We start from the raw sequence: 10,560 nt of genomic DNA, 5'->3' as shown, positions 1-10,560 counted from the left end.
TAAGTTGTGGGCGAGACAGGGTGTCGCTTTGGCTGCGCAAGTCAAAAACGGATCAGATGGGAAAGGGACGAGAGGTTCTACTATTTGCCCTGCCGGGGTCTACGCTGTGCCCGGTGGGGGCGGTTCGGGCGTTTCTTGACATGCGCCCGGGGGCAGAGGGTTCCTTTTTGATACATGGTGATGGGTCCCCCCTTTCCAGGTACCAATTTGTTACCAATTTTAAAAAAGGGCTCCGTGCGGGGGGAGTGGATGAGAAAAGTTTTTCTTCTCACTCCTTCCGCATTGGTGCGGCAACTGAAGCACATAGATGCGGTTTGGGAGTAGAGGTGGTGAAGCAAATCGGCAGGTGGGAATCTAGGAGATTTAGGAGCTACGTCCGCCCTCATCTGTTGGATAGTTAATCCCTGATAGGGAGGAGGGGGGGGGGGACAAGTGCATGGTGTGTATCAGGTTTGAAATTTGGGGGTCAGTGTGTTGGTGTGCTGTGAGTTACCCGGTTCTTTCTTGTATAGCTTTCTTTCAGATGGTACCCCGGCCTTGGTGTGGATCCTGGGCCACTCATATGTAGTATGGGGAGCAAGGTGGGCTGATGTTAGGCCGGATGGTCGGCAACTGGGCTTCCCAAGGCAGGAAGCCTGTGTGCGCTGGCTGGGGGTCCCGGGGATGCTTTGGGGCAGAATGGTTCCTGAAGTGCATCGTTTTGCACGGCTGGACCGGCCTCCCGATGTACTATTGTTACATGTCGGAGGTAACGACCTGGGGGTCAGATCGATGCTCGATGTCACCAGGGATATTAAGTTTGATATCCTAAGGTTGAGGACGGAGTTTCCGGGTACGGTTATAGTTTGGCCTGACATTGTTGCTCGGACCGCCTGGAGGTTAGCAAGGTCAGTAAGCAGGATCAACCGGGCCCGAAGGAAGATCAACCGGGATGTGGGCAGGTTCATGGCTCGGAACGGGGGGCTAGTAGTGCGCCACATAGAGTTGGAGGAAGAAACATGGAGGTATTTACGAGGGGATGGGGTGCATCTCACGTCAGTTGGGATAGACATGTGGTTCTTGGGCTTGCAAGACGGGATTCAGAGGGCCATTAGGGTGTGGAGGGGCACCCAAGGATAAGGTTTTACCCTTGGGTGCTGTGGCGTGGTTTTGGTCTCTGTGGGTGAAGGAGGAGCCGAAAAATAAGGGAGTTAAGACCTGTCGGTGACAGGAAAAAGGATGGTGCCCAGATAACGGAGGTTACCTGGAGGGAACGGTATGGTGCACTGCGGTCGGGAGGGTCTCTGAGCACGCATCGGCTTGAGGCCTGACAGAAGGGCACGAGAGACCGCAGTGCAATTGAGGAGTTAATTGTATATATATGTTTATATATATACAGGGTTTGAGTTTGTGTATATATATGTTTATATATATTTATAGTGTTACAGTTACAGGCTTTCGCCTGCAGAGACCAACGTCAGTTAGTTATAGGACAGGTGTGTTGTTTACGTTAAAATTGTTAAATTATTATCTTTAATAAAAATAAGGCTGCTACGGCCTATTATTTTACCCAACAACTGGTGTGGTCTCCATTTAATGGGAAGAAGGTTGGTTTTGGGTAGTAGGGGTAATAATACGGTTTAATTGCACATCTGTTATACCATAGTCAAGCAGGCCCGGATCCAGGAGCGCAGTGACTCAGAGTAGGGCCCCCATGACTGGGTTATCAGTGAAAATTAACCATTGGCTGTGAGGGGTTGAGGGGGAGGAGAGGAGGTCATAAAAGGGGCTGTTCCCCCCCCTGGGCAAGCACAGTGAGCTGAAAAGTTCCCACCCACCCTCCCTTGTTTTTCATATCTTGTGGTCATGTAGGTCATGTTGTACGTCAGTGTTGTGTTGTGTATGTTGGTTTGTGTTTTGTTTCATCCATAGGTTCAGCGAGGTTGTCGTGGCAGCGTGGTTTTGGTCTCTGCGGGTGAAGGAGGAGCCGGAAAATAAGGGAGTTAAGACCTGTCGGTGACAGGAAAAAGGATGGTGCCCAGATAACGGAGGTTACCTGGAGGGAACGGTATGGTGCACTGCGGTCGGGAGGGTCTCTGAGCACGCATCGGCTTGAGGCCTGACAGAAGGGCACGAGAGACCGCAGTGCAATTGAGGAGTTAATTGTATATATATGTTTATATATATACAGGGTTTGAGTTTGTGTATATATATGTTTATATATATTTATAGTGTTACAGTTACAGGCTTTCGCCTGCAGAGACCAACGTCAGTTAGTTATAGGACAGGTGTGTGGTTTACGTTAAAATTGTTAAATTATTATCTTTAATAAAAATAAGGCTGCTACGGCCTATTATTTTACCCAACAACTGGTGTGGTCTCCATTTAATGGGAAGAAGGTTGGTTTTGGGTAGTAGGGGTAATAATACGGTTTAATTGCACATCTGTTATACCATAGTCATGTAAAAACCTACCTTAGAAGGTAGCTCTTCCAGTGGCAAGCTCTAACCACTGACAGGGCTTCCATCTTTACCCGTCTTCCTTTGGGGGTTGCAGACTCCAGCTATGTAAGTGGCCAGAGCCGCGATGACGTCAGCCACCATTTACAGCACAGGACTCTGAAGAAAGGGGCCGGGTGGCCATTCTTTCGGAGCGCATGCGCTAATAATGTCACCGGCTGCATTACAGCTGTACAGTAAATATCTCCTAAAGAGTGCACGTTTAGGAGATATTTACAGTACCTATAGGTAAGCCTTATTATAGACGAGGGTGTCCCCCACAATCCATACCAGGCCCTTCAGGTCTGGAATGGATTTTAAGAGGAACTCCACCCCAAAATTAAAAAAAGAAACAGTGTGGGAAACTCACTCAAAGTGAAAAAATTTCAATGAAAAATGCATTTAAAGGATTTGTAAAGCCTCATGGTTTTTCAACTTAATGTTTTCTATGCATTAAGGTAAAAAAAAAAAAAAAAACTTCTGTGCTGCAGCAACCCCACAGAGCCCCCCCCCTTTTACTTACCTGAACCCGTTTGTTCTAGCGTCGAGGACAAGCCCAGCAGCTCCAGCCACTGGGGTAGATTCAGATAGATTAGCGGATCTTTAGATCCGCGTAATCTATCTGATTTATGATCCGCCGGTCCAATTTAGCGAGGCTAGTGCATGATTTACAAAGCACTTACCTCGAAAATTGCACCGTCGGATCGTAACTCCCCCGGCGGAATTCAAATTCCGCGGCTAGGGGGAGTGTACAATTTAAATCAGGCGCGTTCCCGCGCCGATTTAACTGCGCATGCGTCGCCGGCGAAATTTGCCAGTGCGCATGCTCCAAATGACGTCGCTAGGACGTCAATGTTTTCGGCGGCTACGTAAATTCCGGCCATCTGTATTCCCGATCGACTTACGCAAACGACGTAAAAATTTGAATCTCAGCGCGGGACCGATGGCCATACTTAACATTAGCTACCCCTCATATAGCAGGAGTAACTATCCGCCGGAAAAAGCCGAACGCAAACGACGTAAAAAATAAGCGACGGGCGGGCGTTCGGTCTTGAATCGGCGGTTCTCCTCATTTGCATATCCGACGCGTAAAAAACTGCGACAACACCTAGCGGCCGGCGGTAGATTGCAGCCTAAGATCCGACTGGTGTAAGTCACTTACACCAGTCGGATCTAAGGGAGATCTATGCGGAACTGATTCTTATGAATCAGTCGCATAGATCCGACCGTCGGATCTCAGAGATACGACGGCGGATCAGGAGATACGCCGTCGTATCCCCTTGATGAATCTGGCCCACTGTCTCTGGACCTCATTGGATAGATTGATAGCAGTGGGAGCCATTGGCTCTCGCTGCTATCAAATCCAGTGACACAGGGCTGAATCTTGTTGCCTGTGTCGCCAAAGAGGAGGAGCCAGGAGTGCGGCTGGGGGACCCCGGAAAAGGAGGATCAGGGCCACTCTGTGCAAAACTCTTGCACAGAGCAGGTACGTATAACATGTTTGTAATAATAATAATAAAAAAAATAAACCTTTACAATCACTTTAAATCAGGGGTGTTCAAACGTTTTTTAAAGAGGGACAGATTTGATAAAGTGAACATGCGTGAGGGCCGACCATTTTGCCTGACATTCTTTGAACCATTAAAATAAGTGTGTTCGTCCGAGCACTAATACAATGCCCAACAGTTCTCTTGCCTTTGTGCCCATCTGCAGCCTCACACATTGCAATGAATGCAGCCTTACATGTGCCATGAATGCAGCCTCACCATTGCCATGAGTGCAGCCTGATCGATGCCCATCTGCAGCCTCGGAGGGGACAGGGAGGGGCGGGACGATCGCCAACAGATTACATACAGGAGAATCTCCTGTTAACACGGTGGCCTCTTTAATACAAAATCCCGCCTCCTATGATAGACAGAACATTTGTCCAATGGCAGCCCAGGAGAAGGGACTTCCTATTACAGAGTAAACAGGAGATTCTCCTATATGTATTCTGATGGCGCTTGTCCCGCCCAACGGCGGATCCAGGGGGGGCAACGGGGAAATTGCCCCCCCCCCCCAGACAATCATGTAACATTGGCTTTAAAAAAAGTCTCTCACTCTCTCTCTCTCATCACCAGGGCCGGACTGGCCCAGCCCGGTAGGCTGCCTGTCCTGAGGCTTCCTTGAGCTGTAGCTGACTGCAGCGCTCCCCCTCTCTCCTGTGTGTATGACACGGGGCATCTCTCGCTGTGTGTGAGAGCTGGGTCTGTATTCGGCTGTGCTGCCTGTGCTAGACCTGCTTGTGTGATAGTAGATGGAGATGTAACACTGACTGAATCAGTGTTTTGTCTATCACACAAGCCCGTCTAGGGGGCGACCTTGCTAGAGCACACTGCCCTGCCGAACACAGACCTACAGCTCCTGTTTGTTCCATGACACACGTCGGGAGAGGAGATACCTGCTGTGTGTGATCGAGGCAATGCCATGGTGAGTGCCATGCCATGCACAGTGGGGCTTCATTCATATACACAAGTGGGGCTGCATTAATATACAAAGTGGGGCTGCTGCATTCATATACAAAGTGGGGCTGCTGCATTCATATACAAAGTGGGGCTGCATTCATTTACAAAGTGGGGCTGCATTTATATACAAAGTGGGGCTGCATTTATATACAAAGTGGGGCTGCATTTATATACAAAGTGGGACTGCATTCATATACAAAAGTGGGACTGCATTCATATACAAAAGTCGGGCTGTATTTATATATACAGTGGGGCTGCATTTATATACAAAAGTGGGACTGCATTTATATACAAAAGTGGGACTGCATTTATATATACAGTGGGGCTGCATTAATATACAAAAGTGGGTGTCATGAATATGCATCAAGTCTGTCTGCCTACCTGATCTCCATGTGTTCATTAGAGGCAGATCCTGTTCTGGTTTCCCTTTTTATCACTTCCTCTTCCTGTATGGCTCCACCCTAGTCCATCCCAGGAAGCCTATATTAACCTTTGCTCTACAGGTCTGCAGTGCTGTTCAACAGTGTTCCTATGCTTAGTTCCTGTCTGCAGTGTAATTGCTGGTTCCTGTTTGCAGAGTGCTACTATCATCTTTCCGTGTACCGTTTTGGCTTGTCCCCGACTTCCTTGTCTGCCTGTGCTCCTGACTATTTGCATGTTCCACGGTTATCCTTGTCTGCCTGTTGCCCTGACCTCGGCCTGTCCATCACCACTGTTTGTCCTGCTGGCTGCTTCCCCCTTCTCCCTGCGGAGTGTGACTTAAGGAATCCCGGGAACGCGACCTGGACCCAGTTGCGGCCAAGACCATCCCTACCATCAAGGGCTCTGGTGAATACAAAACTGGGTCTTAGACTCCGCGCCCTGGGTGATCTTGGGTTACGCTTCCTCCCTGCCAGCAGTAGTCGGCTATAGGGTTCACTTCCCTGTGGTGCATCCCTGACCCCTACAGGGTGCACTTGTCACCGGGCCACAGGTGACCTGACAGTTTGAACAGCCATGAACCCGGCCGACGTGCCGCTTCCTGCAGATGACCCATTACAGGGCGTTGTTCACAGACTCGAGACGCATGAAGCTAATCAGGCTCAGGTGATGCGTTTCCTTCAGGATCTGGCTTCCCGCTTTGATCAGCTTCAGACCTCGTTGGGAGCCCCGAATCTACAACCCCAAGTACAACCAGCGGCAGCGGCTGCGCCCGTCGCACCAGTCGCAGAGTCGCATTCGCTGAAGCTACCACCTCCAGTCCGTTTTTCTGGAGACTCCAAGGCCTGCAGGGGGTTTCTTAGCCAGTGCACCATCCATTTTGAACTTCAGCCTCAAAACTTCTTGTCTGATCGGGCAAAGGTAGCCTATATTATTTCCCTCCTTTCCGGTGAAGCTTTAGCCTGGGCTGCCCCTATGTGGGAGAGGAATGATCCGGTAGTTTCCAGCCTGTTCAACTTCCTAAAGCTCTTTCGGAACATCTTTGAAGAGCCGGCTCGGGCCTCTTCAGCAGCCAGTGCTCTGCTACGTCTCCGCCAAGAATCTCGTTCAGTGGGTCAATATGCTCTTCAGTTTCGTATACTCTCAGCTGAATTGAGCTGGAACAATGAGGCCCTGGTCGCTACCTTTTTACATGGCCTCTCTGACCGAGTGAAGGACGAATTAGCGGGAAGAACCATCCCCGTCAGTCTGGACGATGTCATCTCCCTGTGCAACCAGATCGATATTCGTTTTCAGGAGAGGTCCATTGAGAAAAGACACCAGCACTCCCTAGGTCTTAGTCAGTCTGTGATTCCCTCACTTCGTCCCGTGGACCATCCTCTGCCTGCTGAGGAACCTATGCAGCTGGGCCGGACCAGACTAACACCCGAAGAACGTGCTAGACGCAGAACTCTGGGCTTGTGCCTCTATTGTGGAGGCAAGGGCCATCTTCGTGCCTCCTGCCCGCTTCGCCCGGGAAACGCTCAGGTCTAATACATTTAGAAGGTGGAGTATTGGACTCAGAAACATCACCTTCCCGTCTGCTCCTTCCGGTGTCCCTTCATGTAAGCACTTCTCCCCTATCGATCTCTGCATATCTGGATTCCGGGGCTGCCGGCAACTTTATGGACTGGAGAACTGCTTCTTCTATGAAGCTTACCCTTTCACCCCTCACTACGCTGCTGGTAGTCTCGGCAATTGATGGCACTATTCTCCCAGGGGGTCCTATTCGCTTCCAGACACTACCTATTAGGATGTCGATAGGGATTCTCCACCAGGAGTGGATATCCTTTCTCATCCTACCTAAAGCCTCCACTCCCATTGTATTGGGCCTTCCTTGGCTACAGCTCCACTCTCCCCATGTGGACTGGGCTTCTGGGCAGATTCTGGCTTGGGGCCCTTCATGTTTCTCGTCATGTCTTTCCAAGGTGACTCCTAAGGGGGAACTTCCGGTTGCTACCACATCAGTATCTTCGGATCTTCCTACTGCTTACAGCGATTACCGGGATGTGTTCTGTAAGAAATCAGCTGAGGTGCTTCCTTCCCACAGACCTTTTGACTGTGCCATTGACCTTGTTCCTGGAGCAATTCTGCCCAGGGGTCGCACATACCCTTTGTCCATCCCAGAGACCCAGGCCATGTCTGAGTATGTCGCAGAAAACCTTGACAGAGGTTTCATTCGGAAATCGTCATCGCCTGCAGGAGCAGGGTTCTTTTTTGTTGCCAAGAAGGATGGCACCTTGAGACCCTGTATTGATTATCGAGGGTTAAACGCTGTTACTATTAAGAATCGTTACCCCTTACCCTTGATATCTGAGTTGTTCGATAGGTTGAGGGGTGCCTCCATTTTCACTAAGTTGGATCTCAGAGGGGCGTACAACCTCATTCGAATACGAGAAGGTGATGAGTGGAAGACTGCGTTTAACACTCGAGACGGGCATTATGAGTATCTGGTCATGCCTTTCGGGTTATGTAATGCCCCAGCCGTGTTTCAAAACTTTGTCACCGAAATCCTCAGGGACCTGCTGTACCAGTTTGTTGTCGTCTATCTGGATGACATTCTAATCTTTTCGGAAAATCTGCGTGTCCACAGGAACCATGTCCGCACTGTACTCCAGCGCCTCAGAGAGAATAATCTCTATGCCAAACTGGAGAAGTGCTCCTTTGAATGTTCTGAGGTCCTGTTTCTAGGATGCTTTGTTTCAAGCTTGGGCCTTCGTATGGATCCTGGGAAGGTCTTAGCCATTACCAATTGGCCTCTTCCTGCTAGCCTCAAGGCCACACAGCGCTTTCTTGGTTTCACAAATTATTATAGGCAGTTCATCAGGAATTATTCTTCCATTGCCGCGCCTATTATCGCTTTGACCAAGAAGGGTGCTAATGCCAAAGACTGGCCTTCCGAAGCTGTCTCTGCGTTTCACGATCTCAAAAAGGCCTTTGTCTCTGGACCTCTTTTGAGGAGACCAAACCCTGAGGAGGCATTCTTTATTGAAGTGGACGCTTCTTCAGTGGGAGTGGGAGCGGTGCTTCTTCAACTTTTTGAGAGGAGACGTCAACCATGTGCGTTCTTTTCCAAAAAATTCTCTCAGGCAGAGAGAAATTATGCCATCGGTGACCGGGAACTTCTCGCAATTAAATTGGCGCTAGAAGAGTGGCGTCATCTTTTGGAGGGTTCTCCTCAATCCATAACGATCTTCACCGATCACAAGAATCTACAGTACTTACAGAATGCTAAACGTCTGAATCCCAGACAGGCCAGGTGGAGTCTCTTCTTTTCCCGTTTCAGTTTCACGATTACATACAAACCTGGTTCCTGCAACGGTCGGGCTGATGCGCTTTCTAGATCCTTTGACACCTTGGACGAAGATCTCACTCTTGAACCTGAGCCGATCATTCCAACTTAATGCATTGTTGCCCATTCTACCACCCCGGACTAAAAAATTCCTCCTGGTAAGACCTTTGTCCCCACTGAGCTAAGAGCCAAGATCCTTCGTTGGGGACATGATTGCAAGGTGGCGGGCCATGCTGGTTTCCTCCGGTCCTTCCTACTCATTAGTCGTCACTATTGGTGGCCAAATCTCCGCTCAGAGGTTAAAGACTATGTCAAGGCTTGTCATGTCTGTGCTCAGTTCAAATCCTCCACACAAGCTCCTGCTGGTCTCCTCATGCCCTTGCCCATTCCCAAGGAGCCCTGGGCTCACATTGCCATGGATTTTATCACCGATCTTCCACTGTCTGACGGTAATACGGTCATTTGGGTGGTAGTCGATCGGTTCTCCAAAATGGCACATTTTGTTCCCCTTCCTGGTCTTCCTTCTGCTCCTGCCTTGGTCCCCATTTTTGTTCGAGAGATTTTCCGTCTTCATGAGGTTCCTTCTCATATTGTTTCAGACAGGGGTGTTCAATTTACGTCTCGTTTTTGGAGAGCCTTTTGCAAATCCCTCAATATTGCTTTGGATTTTTCCTCTTCTTACCATCCTCAATCCAATGGGCAGACGGAGAGGGTTAATCAGGAGTTAGAGGTTTTTCTTCGTACCTTAGTCTCCGCTCATCATGACGATTGGTCCTCTCTACTTCCATGGGCGGAATTTTCCCATAACAATCATGTAAATACTAGTTCGCAGAGAACACCCTTTTTCTCAGTTTATGGAAGACATCCTCAACTTCCACTTCCCATGACCTGTTCTCTGGATATCCCAGCTTTGGCTTCAGCTCAAGAGTCCTTCAATTCCATCTGGAGTGACGTCCATGATTCCCTCCGGGCAGCTGCCGACAAATTCAAAGGCTTTGCTGACCGCCGCAGGCGTAAACCGCCTTCTCTTCAACCAGGGGACAAAGTCTGGCTCTCCACCAGAAACATCAAGCTCCGAGTTCCTTCTCTGAAGTTTGCTCCAAGATTCATTGGTCCATACACCATAATGGCTAAGCTGAATCCAGTTTGTTTCAAACTTCAGATTCCCAAAAACCTCAAAATCTCTAACTCCTTCCATGTTTCCCTTCTGAAGCCTTTAGTCCTTAATAGGTTCTCTCGTCCTCTCCCCACCATGGCACCAGTCTCTGAGGAGAATCAGGAATATGAGGTCAGTCAAGTTCTGGATTCCCGACTCTGTAGAGGCGCTCTTCAGTACCTTGTTCATTGGAAAGGCTTTGGTCCTGAGGAGAGGTCTTGGGTTCCTGCATCAGAGGTCTTTGCACCTCGTCTATTGAAGAATTTTCATCTGAAGTTTCCCTCTAAACCCGGACCCAGGCGGGGAAGGGGGAGGCCTCGTAAGAGGGAGGGTACTGTCATGAATATGCATCAAGTCTGTCTGCCTACCTGATCTCCATGTGTTCATTAGAGGCAGATCCTGTTCTGGTTTCCCTTTTTATCACTTCCTCTTCCTGTATGGCTCCACCCTAGTCCATCCCAGGAAGCCTATATTAACCTTTGCTCTACAGGTCTGCAGTGCTGTTCAACAGTGTTCCTATGCTTAGTTCCTGTCTGCAGTGTAATTGCTGGTTCCTGTTTGCAGAGTGCTACGATCATCTTTCCGTGTACCGTTTTGGCTTGTCCCCGACTTCCTTGTCTGCCTGTGCTCCTGACTATTTGCATTTTCCACGGTTATCCTTGTCTGCCTGTT

Source organism: Rana temporaria, chromosome 4 (assembly GCF_905171775.1).
Source record: "Rana temporaria chromosome 4, aRanTem1.1, whole genome shotgun sequence".
In the NCBI taxonomy this organism is placed as follows: domain Eukaryota; kingdom Metazoa; phylum Chordata; class Amphibia; order Anura; family Ranidae; genus Rana; species Rana temporaria.
This window is presented reverse-complemented; position numbering follows the sequence as displayed.